We start from the raw sequence: 13738 nt of genomic DNA, 5'->3' as shown, positions 1-13738 counted from the left end.
AACCTCTTCCTTTCTACTAGCTCTTTTTCCTCACCTTAGGTTGAAGTATTCGATAGATGTCAGTTGATTGGTTGCTGTTGAGTTCAATCATGTCCTTACTGATTTTTGGCCTGTTAGATCTGTCCATTTCTGATAGAGGAGCATTGGAGTCCCCAACTATAATTGTGGATTCATCTATTTCTCCTTGCAGTTCTATCAGTGTTTACCTTATATATTTTGATGCCCTGTTGTTAGTGCATGCACATTAAGGATTATTATGTCTTTGTGGAGAACTGACTTTTTATCATTATGTAATGCCCCTCTTTATCCCTGATAATTTTCTTTGTTCTGAAGTCTGCTTTGTCTGAAATTAATATAACCACATCAGCTTTCTTTTGATTAGTGTTAGTATGGTATATCTTGTTCCATCCCTTCACATTTAATCTATATATGTCTTTATGTTTAAAGTGCATCTATTTTAGACAATATGCAATTGAGTCTTATTTTTTGATCCTCTCTGACAATCTTTGTCTTTTAATTGGTGTGTTTAGACTCTTGACAAAGAGATTATTGATATAGTTGGATTAATATCTACCATATTTATCACTGTTTTCTACTTGTTGTCCTTGTTCTTTGTTTCTATTTTTGTCTTCCACTGTATTTCCGCTTTCTGTTTTTTTGTGATAAAACTTTTTATTTTTAGTCCAAAGTGACTCACAGAAACCATATTACTTTACTTGTCATTTTTGAGAGGATATGTTTACAACCTAGGAAATTATTTCTTATAATTACCACTATCGAATCCTCACCCCTCACACCCTGCACTACATTCTATAACTTTATTCCAGAACACAGTAAACCTTATATGTATATATATGTATATACATATAGATTTATTTATTTTTAGTTTGTTAATTTTAAATTGAAATATAGTTGACATACAATATTATGTTAGTTTCAGTTGTACTGCATAATGATTTGACATTTGTACACACATTATGAAATGGTCACCATGATAAGTCTAGTAACCATCTGTCCCCATACAAAGTTATTACAATATGATTGACCATATTCCTTATGCTGTATATTATATCCCCGTGACTTATTTATTATATAACTGGAGGTTGATACCTCTTAATACCCTTCACTTATTTCACCCACATCCATCCCCTTCCCCTCTGGCAGCCACATGTTTGTTCTCTGTATCCATGACTCTGTTTTCATTTTGTTTCTCTGTTTGTTTTGTTTTTTAGATTCCAGATGTAAGTTGAGATCGTATGGTATTTGTCTTTTTCTCTTTGAGAAAGACTAATTATTTCACTTAGCATAATACCCTCTAGATCCATCCATGCTGTTGCAAATGGCAAGATTTCATTTTCCTTATGGCTGAGTGATATATATATGTATATATATATATATATATATATACATATATATATATCAGCTTCTTTATTCATTTGATTATCGATGTATGCTTAGGTTGCTTCCATATCTTGCTTATTGTAAATATTGCTGTAGTTAACTTTGGAGTGCGTATATCTTTTAGGATTAGTGTTTTTGTTTTATTTGAGTGAATACCCAGAAGTGAAATTGCTGGATCATATAGCAGTTCTATTTTTAATTTTTTGAGGAACCTCCATACTGTTTTCCATAGTGGCTGCACCAATTTACAATTCCACCAACAGTGCAAGAGGTTCCCTTTTCTCCATATCCTCAACAAAAATTATTATTATCTTTTTGATGATAGCCATTCTGACAGATGTAAGGTGATACCTCATCGTGATTTTGATTTGCATTTCCCCGATGATTAGTGATGTTGAGCATCTTTTCATGTTCCTGTTGGCAATCTATATGTATTCTTTGGAAAAACATCTACTCAAGTCCTCTACCAGTTTTAAATCAGGTTATTTATTTATTTATTTTTTTGATGTTGAGTTGTATGAGTTCCTTGTATATTTTGGATATTAACCCCTTATCAGATATATTGTTTGCAAATATCTTCTCCCATTTAGTAGGCAGCCTTTTCATTTGTTAATACTTTCCTTCACTGTGCAAAAGATTTTTAGTTTGATGTAGTCCCATTTTTTAATTTTTGCCTTTGTTTCCCTTGCCTGAGGAGACATATCCAAAAAATATTGCTAATACTATGTGAAACAGCTTATTGCCTGTTTTCTTCTAGGAGTTTTCAGGTCTTACCTTTAAGTCTTTAATCCATTTGAGTTTACTTTTCCATATGGTATGAGAGAGTAGTTCAGTTTGATTTTTTTGCATGTAACTGTCCAGTTTTCCCATAACCATTTATTGAAGAAGATGTTTTTCTCTCTTACAGTCTTGCTTCCTTTGTCATAGATTAATTGGCCATATAAGTGTGGGTTCCTTTCTGGGTTCTCTATTTTGCTCCATTGATCTATGTGTCTGTTTCTCTGCCAGTACCATACTGTTTTGATTACTGTGGCTTTGTAGTATAGTTTGAAATCAGGGCTCATGATACCTCAAGCCTTGTTCTTCTTTTTCAAGATTGTTTTGGCTATTCAGGATCTTTTGTTTCCATACACATTTTAGAATTATTTGTTGCAGTTCTGTAAAAAATGCCTGTGGTATTTTGATAGGGATTGCACTCAATCTGTAGATTGCCTTGGGTAGTATGGTAATGTTAACAAGATTAAGTTTTCCAATCTGAGTATGGTATATCTTTCCAATTGTCTGAGTTGTCTTCAATTTCTTTCATCAATGTCTTATAGTTTTCTGAGTATAAGTCAATTCCTTAGTTAGATTTATTCATAGGCATTTCATTCTTTTTGGTGTGATTGTAAATGGGTTTGTTTTCTTGATTTGTATTTCTGATAGTTCATTGTTAGTGCATAGAAATGCAAGAGATTTTTGCATGTTAATTTTGTATCCTGAAACATTACCAAATTCCATGATGAGTTCTAGTAGATTTTTCGTGCCATTTTTAGGATTTCTATGTATAGTATTATGTTATCTGCAAACAATGACAGTTTTACTTATTTCTTTCCAGTTTGGATTCCTTTTATTTCCTTTTCTTGTGTGATTGCTATGGCTAGGGCTTCCAAAACTATGTTGAATAAAAGTGGCAAGTGTGGGCATCTTTGTCTTGTTCATGATGTTAGAGGAAATGCTTTCAGCTTTTCACCATCGAGTATGATGTTAGCTGTGGGCTTGTCATAAATGCCCACATTCATCCATTGACAGACACTCAGATTGTTTCCATATCTTGGCTATTGTAAATAATGCTGCAAAGAACATAGGGTTGCATTTTTTTTTTGAGTTAATGTTTTTGTTACCTTAAGGTAAATACAGAGAAGTGGAATTGCTCGATCATATGGTAGTTTTATTTTTAATTTTTGAGAACCTCTATAATATTTTGCATAGTGGCTGCACCAATTTACATTTTCACCAACAGTGTACAAGGTTCTCTTTTCTTCACATCCTTGCAAATACTTGTTATTTGTTGTCTTCTTTATAATAGCCATTCTGACAGTTGTGAGGTGATACCTCATTGTGGTTTGATTCACACTTTCCTGATGATTAGTGATGTTGAGCATCTTTTCATGTATGTATTGGTCATCTGTATGTCTGTGTTTGGAAAAACGTCTATTCAAATCCTCTGTTCATTTTTAAATCAAATTGTGTATTTACTATTGAGTTGTATGAGTTCTTTATATATTTTGGATATTAACCCTTTATCATATATGTGCTTTGCTAATATTTCCTTCTTTCTGGTAGGTTGCCTTTTCATTTTATTGATGGTTTTCTTTGCTGTGCAGAAGCTTTTTGGTTGATGCATTTCCGCTTGTTTTTTTTTTTGCTTTTGTTGCCTTTGCTCTTAGTGCCAAATTCAAAAACTCATCATCAAGACCAATGTCAAGGAGTTTACCACCTATTTTTTTTGTAGAAGTTATGTTTTCAGGTCTTATGTTCAAGTCTGCAATCCATTTTGAGTTAATTTTTGTCAATGTGTAAGATACTGGTTCAGGTTCATTCTTTGCTTGTGCCCACCTAGTTTTCCCAGCACCATTTATTGGAGAGATTGTTCTTTCCCCATTGTATATTCTTGGTTCCTTTGTGATAAATTAATTGACATATATGCATGGGTTTATTTCTGGGCTCTCTATTCTGTTGCAGTTATCTATGTGTCTGGTTTTTGTTTGTTTGTTTGTTTTTGCTAGTACCACACTCTTTTGATTACTATAGCACCATAATATAGTTTGAAACCAGAGAATGTGATGCCTCCAGCTTTGTTCATTTTTCTCAAGATGGTTTTGGCTATTCGGGGTCTTTTTTGTTTCATACAAAATTTAGGATTATTTGTTCTAGTCCTGTGAAAAATGCCATTGGCATTTTGATAGAGATTGCATTGAATATGTGGATTGCTTTGGGTAGTATGGACATTTTAACAATATGAATTCTTCCAATCCATGACCACAAAATAGCCTTCCATTTATTAATGTCTTCTTCAATTTCTTTCATCAATATCTTATAGTTCTGGTGTACAGGTCTTTCACATTCATGGTTAAATTTATTCCTAGGTATTTTATTCTTTTGATGTGATTGTAAATGGGATATTTTCTTGATTCCTCTTACTGATAGTTTGTTATTAGTGCATAGAAATGGAATATATTTTTGTATATTGATTTTATATCCTGTGACTTAGTTCTTACAGTGTTTTGGTGAAGTCTTTAGGGTTTTCTATATATAATACCATGTTGTCTGCAAGTAGTGACAATTTTACTTTTTCCTTTGCAATTTGGATGCCTTTTCTTTCTTTTATTCCCTAATTGCTCTAGGTAGGGCTTCCAATACTACACTGGATAATGTTGGAGAGAGACTTCACTTTATTCTTGTTTGCATAGTTTCTGAAGAGAAGTCCAATGTAATTATTATCCTTGTTCCCCTTTAGGTAAGGTGTTCCCTTCCCCTCTTTTGTTTTCTTTTCCTGGATTTTCTCTTTATCTTTGATTTTCTTCAGTTAAACATGATATGCTTAGGTATAGAATTTTTGGCATTTGTCCTGCTTGGTGTTCACTGAAGTTCCTAGATCTGTGATTTGAAGTCTGTCATTAATTTGGGGAAAATTATTAGTCATTATTGCTTCAAATACTTCTTCTATACCTTTTTCTCTTCTCCTTCTGATGTTACCATTATATATATGTTACACCTTAAGTAGCTGTACACAGTCCTTGTATATTCTGTTACATGTTTTCTGTGTTTTTCTCTTGATTTCCAATTTTGTAAGTTTCTAATGACATATCTTCAAGCTCACTGATCCTTTTTTAATTGTATCCACTCTACTAGTGAGGCCATAAAAGACTTTCTTCATTTGTGTTAGAGTGTTTTTTATTTCTAACATTTCTTTCTGATTCTCTCTTAGAATTTTAGTCTCTCTGGTTATATTACCCATCTCTTCTTCCAGATAGAATCACCCTTGATCTCTTCATCTCTCCTCACAAAGGTCCATTACCAAGCTATCAGAATGTTTTCCAATCTGTCAAGTTCTCTCTATCCCCACTCCCACTGTCTTAGTTAAGATCACTATCACCTCTTTCTTGGACTATTACAAAAGCCTCTTAACTGGTATCTACAACTTCAGTCTTACTCCCTTATAATCTTAATCCACAAATTTAATCGTGCTGTTTATCTGCCTGCAATCCCTCAGGACTGCTAATTGTTGTGAGATAAAGCTTAAAACCTCAGGATGTCATTCAGGGACCTCCATGATACAGTGCCTGTGATACTATGACATAGACTCTCCAATACTTGCAACTGACACTCTTATCTCCTTTCTCTGCTTAAGGAACTTCTGCTTATTCTTTAAGACCTAGCTTGAGTATTACCTCTTTTTATAGGAGGAAGTCCTCCCTGATCTTCAAATTTCATTTATTTTTCTTTTCTTCTTTTCAATATAAAAAATTTTTTTTAAAGATTAAAAAAATAAAAATAAAGATACAGCCACTATGGAGAACAGTATGGAGGCTCCTTAAAAAGCAACAAATAGAACTACCATATGGCCTAGCAATCCCACTCCTGGGCATATACCCTGAGAAAGCCATAATTCAAAAAGAGGCATGCACCACAGTGTTGATTGCAACACTATTTACAATACCAGGACATGGAAGCAACCTAAGTGTCCACCAACAGATGAATGGATAAAGAAGATGTGGCACATATATACAATGGAATATTACTCAGCCATAGAAGGAACGAAATTGAGTTATTTGTAGTGAGGTGGATGGACCTAGAGTCTGTCATACAGGGTGAAGTAAGTCAGAAGGAGAAAAACAAATACTGTATACTAACACATATATATGGATTAAAAAAAAAAAAGGTTCTGAAGAACCTAGGGCCAGGACAGGAACAAAGACGCAGATGTAGAGAATGGACTTGAGGACATGGGGAGGGGGAAGTGTAAGCTGGGACGAAGTGAGACAGTAGCATTGTCATATACACACTACCAAATGTAAAATAGATAGCTAGTGGGAAGCAACTGCATAGCAGAGGGAGATCAACTCGATGCTTTGTGACCACCTAGGAGGGTGGGTTAGGGAGGGTGAGAGGGATATGCAAGAGGGAGAGGATATGGGGATATATGTATACATATAGCTGATGCACTTTGTTATACAGCAGCAACTAACACAACACTGTAAAACAATTATACTCCAATAAAGATGTTAAAAGAAAAAAAAATAAAGACAGAAAAAAGATATTAAAAAAAACATTGTTATTATTTGTGTTTGGTCTTTATGTATTGCTAGTGATGATGCAGTAAATAATTTTGTACACACATTTTATATGTATTTCCAAGTATATCCATAAGATAAATTTCTATAAATAGAGTTAATCAAAATGTACATGCATTTTAATATCACAAAATGCCATTCAATATGATTCTGTCACTTTATTCTCACTCAAGCAGGACATGAGAATTCTTGTTTTTTTCACATCATTGCCACAAGTAGGTTTATTTTTTATGTCTTTATTTTTTATTTCTTTTTAAATTTTTTATTTTGTATTGGAGTATAGTTGATTAACAATGTTGTGTCAGTTTCAGGTGTACAGCAAAGTAATTCAGTTATACATATACATATATCTATTCTTTTACAAATTCTTTTCCCATTTAGGTTATTACAGAATACTGAGCAGAGTTCCCCATACTATACAGTAGGTCCTTTTTGGCTATCTATTTTAAATATAGCAGTGTGTACATGTCAATACCAAACTCCCAATCTGTCCCTCCCCCACACCCTTCCCCCAGTAACTATAAGTTCGTACTCCAAGTCTGTGAGTCTGCTTCTGGTTTCTTTTTTTTTTAATCTATTTATTTATGGCTGTGTTGGGTCTTCGTTTCTGTGCGAGGGCTTTCTCTAGTTGCGGCAAGTGGGGGCCACTCTTCATCGCGGTGCACGGGCCTCTCATTATCGTGGCCTCTCTTGTTGCGGAGCACAGGCTCCAGCCGCGCAGGCTCAGTAATTGTGGCTCATGGGCCTAGTTGCTCCGCGGCATGTGGGATCTTCCCAGACCAGGGCTCGAACCCGTGTCCCCTGCATTGGCAGGCAGATTCTCAACCACTGCACCACCCGGCAAGCCCTCTGCTTCTGTTTTGTAAATAAGTTCATTTGTATCATTTTTTAAGATTCTGTATATAAGCTATATCATATGATATTTGTCTTTGTCTGACTTTTTTCACTTAGTACGATAATTTCCAAGTCCATCCATGTTGCTGCAAATAGTATTATTTCATTCTTTTTAATGGCTGAGTAATATTCCATTGTATATATGTACCACATCTTCTTTATCCATTCATCTGTTGATGGACATTTAGGTTTCTTCTACGTCTTGGCTATTGTAAACCACACTGCAATGAACATTGGTGTGCATATATACTTTTGAACCACGTTTTTCTCCAGATATATGGACAGGAGTGGAATTGCAGGATCATATGGTAGCTCTATTTTAAGTTTTTAAAGGAATCTCCATACTGTTCTCCATAGTGACTGTACCAATTTACTTTCCCACCAACAGTTTAGGAGGGTTCCCTTTTCTCCACACCCTCTCAAGCATTTATTGTTTGTAGATTTTTTTTGATGATGGCCATTCTGACTGGTGTGAGGTGATATCTCGTTGTAGTTTTGATTTGCATTTATCTAATAGTTACCAATGTTGAGCATCTTTTCAGGTGTGTCATGGCCAACTGTATCGCTTCTTTGGAGAAATGTCTATTTAGGTCTTCTTCCCATTTTTGGATTGGGTTGCTTTGTTTTTTTTCGGTATGGAGCCACATGAGCTGTTTGTAAATTTTGGAGACTAATCCCTTGTCGGTCGCATTGTTTGCAAATATTTTCTTCCATTCTGTGGGTTGTCTTTTTGTTTTGTTTATGGTTTCCTTTGCTGTGCAAAAGCTTTTGAGTTCAATTAGGTCCCATTTATTTATTTTTGTTTTTATTTCCATTACTCTAGGAGACAGATTGAAGAAGATATTGCCATGATTTATGTCAAAGAGTGTTCCGCCTATGTTTTCCTCTAAGCGTTTTATAGTATCTGGTCTTATATTTAGGTTTTTAATCCATTTTGAGTTTATTTTTGTGTATGGTGTTAAAGAATGTTCTAATTTCATTTTTTACATGTAGTTGTTCAGTTTTGCCAGCACCATTTATTGAAGAGACTGTCTTTCCTCCATGGTATAGTCTTGCCTCCTTTGTCACAGACTAATTGAGCATAGGTGCGTGGGTTTATTTCTGGGCTTTCTACCCTGTTCCTTTGATCTATATTTCTATTTTTGTGCCAGTATCATACTGTTTTGATGACTCTAGCTTTCTAGTATAGTCTGAAGCCAGGGAGCCTGATTCCTTCAGCTCCATTTTTCTTTCTCAAGATTGCTTTTGGTGTTTTGTGTCTCCATACAAATTTTAAGATTTTTTGTTCTAATTCTAATTCCCTTGGTAATTTGCATTGAATCTGTGGATTGCTTTGGGTAGTATAGTCATTTTCACAACACTGATTCTTCCAATCCAAGAACATGGTATATCTCTCCATCTGTTTGTGTCATCTTCAGTTTCTTTCATCAGTGTCTTATAGTTTTTGGAGTACGGGTCTTATAGTTTTTGGAGTACAGTGTCTTATAGTTTTTGGAGTACAGGTCTTAGGTAAGTTCACTCCTAGGTATTTTATTCTTTTTGATGTGATGGTAAATGTGATTGTTTCTTTAATTTCTCTTTCTGATCTTTTGCTGTTAGTGTATAGAAATGCAACAGATTTCTGTGTATTAATTTTTTATTGTTTATTTTTGACTGCATTCGGTCTTCATTGCTGCGTGTGGGCATTCTCTAGTTATGGCAAGCAGGGGTTACTCTTTGTTGTGGTACATGAGCTTCTTATTGCAGTGGCTTCTCCTGTTGTGGAGCATGGGCTCTAGGTGCATAGGATTCAGTAATTGCAGCACGTGGGCTCAGTAGTTGTGGCACGTGGGCCCTAGAGCATGCGGGCTTCAATAGTTACAGTCCATGGGCTCAGTAGTTGTGGCACGTGGGCTTAGTTGCTCTGCAGCATGAGGGATCTTCCCTGGACCAGGGATCAAACACATGTTCCCTGCATTGGCAGGCAGATTCTTAACGACTGCACCACCAGGGAAGTCCGTGTGAATTAATTTTGTATTCTGCAACTTTACCAAATTCATTGATAGCTCTAGTAGCTTTCTGGTAACATCCTTAGGATTTTCTTTGTATAATATCATGTCATCTGCAAGGAGTGACAGTTTTACTTCTTCTTTTCCAGTTTGGATTCCTTTTATTTCTTTTTCTTCTCTGATTGCTGTGGCTATGACTTCCAAAAGTATGTTGAATAAAAGTGGTGAGAGTGGACATCCTTGCTTTGTTCCTGATCTTTGACGGAATTCTTTCAGCTTTTCAACGTTGAGTATGATGGTAGCTGTAGGTTTGTCATATATGGCGTTTATTATGTTGAGGTTCCCTCTATGTCCACTTGCTGGAGAGTTTTTTTATCATAAATGTGTGTTGAGTGTTGTCAATAGCTTTTTCTGAATCTATTGAGATGATCATATAGCTTTTATTTTTCAATTTTTTGATATGGTGTATCACACTGAATGATTTGCAAATATTGAAAAATCCTTACATCCCTGGGATAAATCCCACTTGATCAATGTGTATGATCCTTTCAATGTATTGTGGGATTTGGTTTGCTAGTATTTTGTTGAGGATTTTTGCGTCTATGTTCATCAGTGATATTGGCCTGTATTTTCCTTTTTGTGGGATCTTTTTCTGGCTTTGTTATCAGGGTGATGGTGGCCTCATAGAATGAGTTTGGGAGTATTCCTTCCTTTGCAAGTTTTTGGAATAGTTTAAGATGGATAGGTGTTCACTCTTCCCTAAATGTTTGATAGAATTCGACTGTGAAGCTATCTGGTCCTGGACTTTTTTCGTTGGGAGTTTTAAACTCACAGTTTCAATTTCAGTACTTGTGATTGGTCTGTTCATATTTTCTATTTCTTCTTGGTTCAGTCTTGGGAGACTGTACCTTTCTAAGGATTTGTCCATTTCTTCCAGGTTGTTCATTTTATTGGCATAGAATTGTTTGTAGTAGTCTCTTATGATCCTTTGTCTTTCTGTGGTGTCAGTTGTAACTTCTCCTTTTTCATTTCTAATTTTATTGATTTGAGCCCTCTCCCTTTTTTTCTTGATGAGTCTGGCTAAAGGTTTGTCAATTTTGTTTATCTTTTCAAAGAATCAGCTTTTAGTTTCATTGATCTTTTCTACTGTTTTCTTTGTCTCTATCTCATTTATTTCTGCTCCAATCTGTATGATTTCTTTCCTGCTGCTAACTTTGGGTTTTGTTTGTTCTTCTTTCTCTAGTTACTTTAGGTTTAAAGTTAGATAGTTTATTTGTGATTTTTATTGTTTCCTGAGGTAAGATTTATTGCTATAAACTTCCCTCTTAGAACTGCTTTTGCTGCATCCCATAGGTTTTGGATCATTGTGCTTTCATTTTCATTTGTTTCTAGGTATTTTTTGATTTTCTCTTTGATTTCTTCAGTGATCCATTGGTTGTTTAATGGCATATTGTTTAGCCTGCCTGTATTTGTGTTTTTTATAGTTTTTTTCTTGTAGTTGATTTCTAATCTCATAGTCCTGTTTTCAGAAAAAATGCTTGGTGTGATTTGAATTTTCTTAAATTTACTAAGGTTCGCTTTGTGGCCCAGCATGTGATCAATCCTGGAGAATATTTCATGTGGACTTGAGAAGAATGTTTTGGATGGAATGCTCTATAAATATCAATTAAGTCTATCTGGACTAATGTGTCATTTAAGGCCTGGCTTTCCTTATTGATCTTCTGTCTAGATGACCTGTCCAGTGATGAAATTGAGTGTTAAAGTCCCCCACTATTACTGTGTTACTGTTGATTTCTCCTTTTATGGCTGTTAGTATTTGCCTTATATTTTGGGGTACTCCTATGTTGGGTGCATAGATATTTCCAATTGTTATATCTTCTTCTTGGATTGATCTCTTGATCATTATGTAGTGTCCTTCTTTGTCTCCTGTAACAGTCTTTATTTTGTAGTGTATTTTGTCTCATGTGAGTATTGCTACTCCAGCTTTCTTTTGATTTCCATTTACATGGAATACCTTTTCCCATCCCCTCACTTTTAGTCTGTATGTGTCCCTAAATCTGAAATGGGCCTCTTGTAGACAGTATATATACAGGCCTTGTTTTTGCATATATTCAGCCAGTCTGTGTCTTTTGGTTGGAACATATAATCCATTTACATAAGGTAATTATCAATATGTATGTTCCTACTGTCATTTTCTTAATTGTTTTGGACTTGTTTTTGTAGGTATTTTTTCTTCCCTTCCTTTTGTGTTCTCTTCTCTTGTGATTTGATGACTAAGTTTAATGTTGAATTTAGATTCCTTTTTCCTTTTTGTGCATATCTATTGCAGATTTTTGTTTTGTGGTTACCATGAGGTTTTGATATAGCTGGCTATATATAAGCAAGATCGTTTTAAGTTGCTCATCTTTTAATTTCAAATGCATGTCCAATATCCTGCATTTGTGCTCTCCTCTTCTTACAATTGCTGGTTTTGATATCATATTTGTGTGCAGATGATTTCTTGCCTTTACCTGATAGCTTTTCCATTTGTAATATTCTTGTTTCTAGTAGTAGCCTTTTCTTTTCCACTTAGAGAAGTTCCTTTAGCATTTGTTTCAAAGCTGGTCTGGTGGTGCTGAATTCTCTTAACTTTTGCTTGTCTGTAAAGCTTTTGGTTTCTTTGTCTAATCTGAATGAAAGCCTCACTGGGTAGAGCATTCTTGGTTGTAGATTCTTCCTTTCAATCACTTTAAATATATTGTGCCACTCTGTTCTGGCCGGAAGAGTTTCTGCTGATAACCTTATGGGAGTTCTGCTGTATGTTATTTGCTCCTTTTCCCTTGTTGCTTTTAATATTTTTTCTTTGTCTTTAATTTTTGTCAATTTGATTACTATGTGTCTTGGCATGTTCCTCCTTGGGTTTATCCTGCCTGGGACTCTCTGCACTTCCTGGACTTGGGTGACGGTTTCCTTTCCCATGTTAGGGAAGTTTTCTGCTACTATCTCTTCAAATATTTTCTCAGGTCCTTTCTCTCTCTCTTCTTCTGGGACCTGTATAATGTGAATGTTGGTGCATTTGATGTCTCAGAGGTCTCTTAGACTGTCTTCATCTCTTTTCATTCTTTTTTCTTTATTCTTTTCCACGGCAGTGATTTCCAGCATTGTGTCTTACAGCTCACTTATCCATTCTTCTGCCTCAGTTACTCTGCTATTGATTCCTTCTAGTGTATTTTTCATTTCAGTTATTGTATTATTCATCTCTGTTTGTTCTTTAGTTCTTCTAGTTCTTTGTTAAATATGTCTTGTATCTTCTCAATCTGTGCCTCCATTCATTTTCCGAGATCTTGGATCATCTTCACTATCATTACTCTAAATTATTTTTCCAGTAAACTGCCTATCTCCACTTCACTTAGTTGTTATTCTGGAGTTCTATCTTGTTCCTTCACCTGGGACATATTCCTCTGCCATTTCATTTTGTCTAACTTTCTGTGAGTGTTGTTTCCATTCCGTAGGGTGCAGGATTGTTGTTCTTCTTGCTTCTGCTGTCTGCCCTCTAGTGGATGAGGCTGTCTAAGAGGCTTGTGCAGGTTTCCTGGTGGGAGGGACTGGTTTCTGCCCTCTGGTGGGTGGAGCTGGGTCCTGTCCCTCTGGTGGGCAGGGCCAAACTCAGGAAGTCTTTAAGCAGCCTGCCTGCTGATGGGTGGGGCTGTGTTCCTGCCCTGTTTGTTGTTTGGCCTGAGTCTTCCCAGCACTGGAGCCTATAGGCTATTGGGTGGGGCTAGTTCTTGGGGAGGGAATGGCAGCCTCCAGCAGGGCTCACACCAATGAGTACTAACTAGAACTGCTGCTACCAGTGTCTATGTCCCTGCAGTGAGCCACAGCCACCCCCCACCTCTGCAGGAAACCCTCTAATACTAGCAGGTAGGTCTGGCTGAGTCTCTTATGAGACCACTGTTTTTTTCCCCGGGTCCTGTTGCACAGAAGGCCTTCTGTGTGCCCTCCAAGGGTGGAATTTCTCTTTCCCCCAATCCTGTGGAATTCCTGTCCTCAAACCCCACTGGCCTTCAAAGCCAGATTCTCTGGGGGCTCCTCCTCCCATTGTCAGATGCCCAGGATGGGAAGCCTAACATGGGGCTCAGA

Source organism: Balaenoptera musculus, chromosome X, assembly GCF_009873245.2.
Source record: "Balaenoptera musculus isolate JJ_BM4_2016_0621 chromosome X, mBalMus1.pri.v3, whole genome shotgun sequence".
NCBI classification, from domain to species: domain Eukaryota; kingdom Metazoa; phylum Chordata; class Mammalia; order Artiodactyla; family Balaenopteridae; genus Balaenoptera; species Balaenoptera musculus.
The sequence above is the reverse complement of the archived record's forward strand: the minus strand, read 5'-3'. Positions refer to the sequence as shown.